Here is an 8,071-nt window from a genome sequence, read left to right as displayed (position 1 = left end):
GGGACGACCTCTTGCCCCGGAAGAGGATCTCGGAGGTGGCTAAGCGGAGAAGGAAGCCGGTGGTTGCTAAGCGTCTCGCAGTCGGAAGCATTTTTATTACTGAGTTGGCGTCAAAGACCGCAGTCTTCACTCTCGTACCTAGAAATTTGCGAAGATAGAGTCGATACACCTTTCTAGAAGCGGGTCTGGAGGAACGAGGCGTCGGATCCCAGGAAGGGGTTGAAAAGGATTCACCAAACAGATTCGGCTAAAAACAATGTGCGTTTCCGGGGCGACCGCTGGGGGCGGAGAAGTGTCCAGGTCCCTAGAGGCGGAGCTGGGCGAAGGTCTATGAAAAATAAATAACATCTATGGCGTGGTAAAATACCAACTAGAAACCGTAGGGGATCATCTGAAGGAGTGGGAGAGAAGGGGAGGGGAAGAGACGGCTTCTTGCTGCCTGGGAATACTTCATAGAGGAATTGGTATTTGAATGGAATCTTGAAAGGTGATTAGGAAAACCTGGGGTTGGTTCTGGGTAAAGTTCAGTCAGAGAAGCGAATATGAGGAAAGGCAAAGAAGAAGAAAAGAATCTCCAAGTGCAAAGGACGTTTGGTGAAAACCCCCTGGCTACCCTTTGGGCTGCATTTCAGGAGCAGTTGGCAATAAGGCTGGAAGGGTGATGTGTTTTGGTGTGAGAATACCCAGGTTCAGTTCCTGGCTTATGTGACGCTCTAGATGTCTGACTTGTGAACGTGTTATCAGAGTCCCAGTTTTCCCGACTGTAAAATAGGGATAATATATAATTGTTCTAGGTATAAACGATACTTCCTGCACCCTGTCATAGTAAGCACTCAAGTAACACACAGACATAGGGGATTTAGAGTTTTTGTAAGACCTTAAATATCAAGATGTGCTTGTCCAAACCGAGTACCTACTGAGTATTCTTGATGAAAACGACAGGACATTTTATTGAACGCCTACTCTGCAGGCTCATTTCTGGTCACGATCCTACCAGTTCCTGCCTCTTCGCCCCTCCTCTCTTTCTCAGCAAACTAGCTAATTCCTTTTCATCCTTCAATATTTCTGTATCCTTCTGGTTCCAGGTTAAAAGTTACCTCTTTGACTTTGCAGACTCTGCAAAGTTCCCCATTACACTCTCTTATGGAGCTCTCTACTTCTGAGCACTGCTTATCGTTTAAGGCCTCTCTCCAGATGGACTGTAATTTCCATGAGGCCAAGGACTATATTTGCCTTGCTCACCGCAGCATCCCTAGGATCTAGCACACTCCCTGGCATATAGTTGGTACTCAACTTTTTAACTGAATGAGTTTTTGCTTCTCTCTCCCTTAATCTGTGAGTTCCTTGTGAGCAGAAACTATGTCCAGCTCATGGCTGTATCCTATGGTGCCTGGCACATTTCATGTCTGGTTAATATGTTCAATGCAAAAACAGCACTGATGATCCAGTGAGCTCTAGCTCAGGAGGATATAATCTCTGTGAATTAGTAAAAATCATGAGAAGGGCTGTGGACTTCTACTAGCTGTGGAACTGTCATGTATTGCAAGCTAATTATGCCCGGATTTCAAAGGGTTTAAGGGAGTTCGGGAAGACATTTGGTATACCCAAAATTTTATTAGAATTTTTCTGAGGAAAGACTTTGTAGCTTCCATTGGATTCTCCAAAGGTGTTTATACCAAGTCCCCTCTCCCCCTCCAAAAGCTAAGAACCACTGCCTTAGTAGTGCATTTCTCTCTTTTCAGAATATTGACTTTATGTAAGGATTCACAGTTTTGGTTTCTATATCAGTCTGATCTCATATACTTTGTAGCTTCTAGAAATTTCCTCAGAATTCCTCTGCTCTGGATTCCTGTTTCTGTTTCTTCTGTCATTTTTAATGGGGTTTTGTGGCAAACAAGATATAAATGTATGGATTTAATTCGCCCCTTTTGAAACAGGAGTCTTCCAAACCAGAGTGATTTTTAAAAAAAATAAATTTATTTATTTTAGGCTGTGTTGGGCCTTTGTTGCTGCGCATGGGCTTTCTCTAGTTGCAGTGAGCGGGGGCTGCTCTTCGTTGCGGTGCATGGGCTTCTCATTGCGGTGACTTTTCTTGTTGTGGAGCACGGGCTCTAGGCGCACGGGCTTCAGTAGTTGCGGCACGCCGGCTCAGCAGTTGTGGCTCACGGGCTTAGCTGCTCCACAGCATGTGGGATTTTCCCGGACCAGAGATCGAACCCGTGTCCCCTGCATTGGCAGGTGGATTCTTAGCCAGTGCTCCACCAGGGAAGCCCCAGAGTGATGTTTTAAAGCATATACCTGATGTCACTCTTCTATCCTCAGGATAAAATCCAAACTACAAAGCCTAGCATGTAAGGTCCTTTATGATCTTTTGTTACTGTCTACTCCCCTTGCATGTTATACTCCTCTAATATTTAGTTATGTATGGTTCCATGTTGCCATACCTATGGGAATTTGCACATATATTCATTCCACAAATATTTATTGAGTGCCTTCTAAATGCCAATGTCAGGCATTATATCAATACTAGTCGCTTGGGATACAATTAACAACAAAAAGACAACCTAGTGTACTCATGGAATGTATTTTCCAGTTGGGAGAGAGAGGCAATAAACAAATATATACCATGTTTGGTGGTAATAAATTCTACGAAGAAAAGTAAGGAAAGGTAAGAGGGATTGAGGACAGAGTGCAAGGAGTTACTGAAGCTCAAAGAGAAATGTGCCCAAGGAAATCTTTTCATTCCCATCCTACTGCTATTCACTGTACCACAGTGCTGGGTTAACAACCCCACCCCAAGTATTTGAGGTCGTGAGGAGTTAAATGCAAAAGGCACCATTAAAAGTAAGCGTTTCCACTGGCTTTCCAAGGACTGCTGGGCTGAAGATGGCAGGGAGAAATTGTGGATGTTCTATGGCCTGTCATGTTTTATTTAAGTCACATTATGCTGACTCTGCCTTTTCCTGTTTTTAGAAATTAAATCAGCTGAAGGGAATATCATATTCAAGGTAATTTTCATGGAATCAACTCCACTCATTCTATACAGTCAGCCAAATAGATTTTTACATAATGCATTCATGTGCTAGGATATACTTTACATATATGACTCTAATCACCTTGAGGTAGGTAGTATTAGTCCCACTTTACACACGAGGAAATTGAGGCACAAAAATTTTAAGTAACTTGTTGAAGGTCACATCTTCTCTCAACTGGACTACAGTAGCTTCTTAACTAATCTCCTTACTTCTCCTCTAATCTCCTCTAATCAGCCAGAGAATACTTTAAAACCTGTTGAATACATCATGTCAGCCCCGGCTCAAACTTACCAATGGTTTTTCCTGACACACTTCAGTGTGGTCTGTAGGCCCTAAGTTATCTAGCCTTTGCTTACATCAACATCTCCTTCCAGTCTTACCCTTGCTCAAAGAGCTCCAGCAATATTAGCATGCTTGCAGGTCCTCAAAAAGGCAAAGCTGTTTTACTTTCTGTTCTTTTAGTCTGGGAAACTATTTCCCCATTATCTTTGCATGGCTTCCTCTTTTACGTCATTGCCCTGCTCTCCTTAAAAACCTTCCTCTTACCCCATCACTGTCCTCTCACCTTGGCTGTTCTTCATGTGCACTTATACTTCCCTGAATCTATCTGATTTATCTTTTATGGTTTGTTATCCCCAATAAATTTTGTGAGGGCGAGGGCCTTGTCTCTGTGTTGCTTTCCTAGGGCCTAGAATAAAATAAGGCAAAACATGTATTTCACACATGGATGAATGAATAAAGCTTCACACAAGAGCTTATCCTTGCCTTTTATTTGGCTGCTTTGTTTTAAATTTCAGGAGGCATTAAAGCAATTCTAAGTGTGGCTTTAAGATATAAAGTTTAAGTACAGCGTTATTCGGACAGTTTTTCTTCCTCTATTTAACTATAAGCCCACAGAAAGTATAAACACCCAAAGATGGCAAACCAGGTAGGTTTGTGTAAATTAGTTTTTATAACAGTTAAAATACTTTCAAACAAGTATTTACTCTAGCACTGATGAACTATACTACTGAGTGAGGGTATATGAACTCTATTAAGAAACTAATAATGACCGTTGATAAAGGTCAGTCCTATCTACGAGTCTCAATCAGTGTTTGAAATTTTTATGTACTGCACAGAAACAGGTGGAGCTTTTGCTAGGTAGGGATAGAGGAATTGAAATAGCAGCCAATGACTATTCAGAGACTATGAAGCCCAAGTTCAAAGATGTTAAAATCAAATCTTTTTAATTGTTCTTGTGATCTAACTTTAGAAAATAAAGCAGTACATGATTTTTATAATTCCCCCATTTCTAACAGACAGCTAGGCATTAGCACATCAGAGCATAAGACAATGTAAGGGAAATAAACTGTAGAATTACGTTTTCTCCTCTTTGGGAGCTTACAATCCAACAGAGAAAGTACTTGTAGCCACTGTAGCTGGAAGGTTTATCAGGGAAGGTTTCATGGAGAAAGCAAAGATGAAGCTCTAGTAACTTAACAAGTCGATTTTAATGACAAATGAGAACATTCTAAGAACTAAAGGTACAGATATGCAATAGTCTGAAAAAGAGGAAAGCAAGTTCCCTTGATGGGTTACAACAGCAATTCTTAACCTACAGGCTATGGATAGGCTTCAAGGAACGCAGGAACAAATGGAACCTGTTAGTAAACATACTGTGCAATTTTCTAGGGAGAGGGTCAACAGCATTCATATTTTCAAAGGAGTCTATGTTGCAAAAGAAATTTATTTAAGAGTTTTTCTTGTTAAGTCCTTGGACAATCAATCTCAAAAAGTTTGGGTTAAGAATGAAGACCTAGGGCTTCCCTGGTGGCACAGTGGTTGAGAGTCCACCTGCTGATGCAGGGGACACGGGTTTGTGACCTGGTCCGGGAGGATCCCACATACCACGGAGCGGCTGGGCCCATGAGCCATGGCCGCTGAGCCTCCGCGTCTGGTCCGCAACAGGAGAGGCCACAACAGTGAGGCCTGCGTACCGCGAAAAAAAAAAGGATGAAGACCTAGATCAGGCTAATACAGAATTTGACCCTTGCTTGAGGTTTATTACAGTGGATGGGTAAACAGGGTAAATTCAAGACCTGGTGATGAGTTAGAAATGAAAGGTCAGAGAAAAACATCAAGGATAAAATTAAGCTTCTGATTTGGGACAGTGAGTGCAGCCAGATATAGGCTTGGTGGAAGATGAGTTAAGTTTAGACCATTCAGACAGAAATGGACAGCTGAAAATACAAGTCTACAGACATTCACTATAAAGAATTAAAATTATCCTACCATTATTTGTAAACAATGAACTCAATAGTAGGAAACATCAATACTTAAGGGAAAGAGTAAAATATGAGGAATGATTAAGATTGAGGTTGGAACAACTTGGTGTATAGCCCAAGAAAGGAAGTTAGGTCACTCATACCCCACAGAGATCAGGTGAAGGAAGTGATGAGATGCCAGCTTGTTAACAGTTGAGAGGGAAGTGAAAAAGCATAGACCGGGTAGGCCAGTGTCAAGATTTCATCTGTAGCAGAGATTCTTAACATTTTGGGGCGGGGGGGAACACATCTTTTTGGTAAAAATTGATTGCCCCCTTCTCATAGAAGTGAGCATATACATAAAATTTTACATGTAAGCTTAAGGGGTTCATAGACACCTGGATTAAAGTTTCATGATCTATAAAATCCTCAAGGCTGCATAATGTAACACTGATATTTCCAAATATGGTTTATAGACTCATGATGAACTATCATACCTCTCAGTAACAGCTGCTCCTTCAGAAGTGCATTTTGCTGGGTATACTGCCTAGACTTAATACTATTACAAGAAAGAAACTAGTTATGGGTATTAACTGGGAGATTCCAATTTTTGAAAATGATGGTAGGTTGGGTATTGTTAGTCTGGCTAAAATATGTGTTATCAGAATTAAAAGAATTTTATGACCTACAGAGCCAAGTAAGATTTACTAACTCATTTGCAATGGCAAAGGTGACTGTACTTCTTTTCCATGGGAAATTGCCCTGACACTTAACAGAGAAGTTTTCAGAAGTCTCTCCATGGTTTCCACAGTACCCCCTTCAATTTATTTCATGTCTTTCTTACCCCCAGCGTCAATCTCAGCTTTTCTTAAAAAAGGCAATATCAAACCCAAACATCATCTCTAGCTATAGCTAGAGATAAATACAACATCATTTTCTGACATACTGACTGCAAATAAAAAACCATGCCCTAGAGTTTTGTAAAGATCATAATGTGAAAGAGGACTATATTGCTCTTAACCACCCTAAGATACAACCCTTTTAAGTTTCTAAAACTTACAGACTGAGATGTAGGAAGTAGTAACTTTAGAGCTCTATAATAGGACATTATTATCATTTAAGAAATGTATTTAATTATGCTGCCTACCTGACCATATGTGGGTAAGAGATTAATTTTAAATGTATAGTAATTTCACTACTTATAAAGAAATACTAATAAATATGTACATTTATCCTACTAATTCATGAATCTAGAGAGGCATTTATTCACTTATAAATTTTGTTTTCTCTGATTGATTTAAAGTCTTTTCATCTTGCTTGTTTTTTTCTTCTGCAGTTAAACTAGAAATTTATAGTTTTTCTCCTAAAAAATGCAACGATGTTCTTTCTTATAAATTGCCCTCTCTGATTTTCTTGTCAGCCTGCTTCAAGGAAATCCAGGTGTTCAATACACTTGCTCGCAGTTTGGCCCAAATCAAATGGTTGTTTAATCCAAATATCTGAGCAGCAAACTGAGCTGATCCTTCTGGAGAAAGTATGGTTGAACAGCCAAGACCTATTCATAAAAGAAAAGACAGAAAATTGAGCTGTAAATTAATAATAAAAATACCACTTACCCAACTATTTTATACTCTCAGAAGCCCTGCTAGCCACAGACAATATAGCTACAATATTATCCTTGTCTGAAGTAAGATCTGTGGAAGGAGTTTCCATCTTTAGTCTTTAGAGTGATAAAGTGATTATAAGATGATAAGTAATATTTATCAGCCAGGAACAGATATTTTATATACAACTATCTTGAGGTTGGAACAACTTGGTGTATAGCCCAAGAAAGGAAGTTAGGTCACTCATACCCCACAGAGATCAGGTGAAGGAAGTGATGAGATGCCAGCTTGTTAACAGTTGAGAGGGAAGTGAAAAAGCATAGACCGGGTAGGCCAGTGTCAAGATTTCATCTGTAGCAGAGATTCTTAACATTTTGGGGCGGGGGGAAACACATCTTTTTGGTAAAAATTGATTGCCCCCTTCTCATAGAAGTGAGCATATACATAAAATTTTACATGTAAGCTTAAGGGGTTCATAGACACCTGGATTAAAGTTTCATGATCTATAAAATCCTCAAGGCTGCATAATGTAACACTGATATTTCCAAATATGGTTTATAGACTCATGATGAACTATCATACCTCTCAGTAACAGCTGCTCCTTCAGAAGTGCATTTTGCTGGGTATACTGCCTAGACTTAATACTATTACAAGAAAGAAACTAGTTATGGGTATTAGCTGGGAGATTCCAATTTTTGAAAATGATGGTAGGTTGGGTATTGTTAGTCTGGCTAAAATATGTGTTATCAGAATTAAAAGAATTTTATGACCTACAGAGCCAAGTAAGATTTACTAACTCATTTGCAATGGCAAAGGTGACTGTACTTCTTTTCCATGGGAAATTGCCCTGACACTTAACAGAGAAGTTTTCAGAAGTCTCTCCATGGTTTCCACAGTACCCCCTTCAATTTATTTCATGTCTTTCTTACCCCCAGCGTCAATCTCAGCTTTTCTTAAAAAAGGCAATATCAAACCCAAACATCATCTCTAGCTATAGCTAGAGATAAATACAACATCATTTTCTGACATACTGACTGCAAATAAAAAACCATGCCCTAGAGTTTTGTAAAGATCATAATGTGAAAGAGGACTATATTGCTCTTAACCACCCTAAGATACAACCCTTTTAAGTTTCTAAAACTTACAGACTGAGATGTAGGAAGTAGTAACTTTAGAGCTCTATAATAGG

This window comes from Lipotes vexillifer, unplaced genomic scaffold, assembly GCF_000442215.2.
Source record: "Lipotes vexillifer unplaced genomic scaffold, Lipotes_vexillifer_v1.1 scaffold1191, whole genome shotgun sequence".
Classification (NCBI taxonomy): Eukaryota; Metazoa; Chordata; class Mammalia; order Artiodactyla; family Lipotidae; genus Lipotes; species Lipotes vexillifer.
This window is presented reverse-complemented; position numbering follows the sequence as displayed.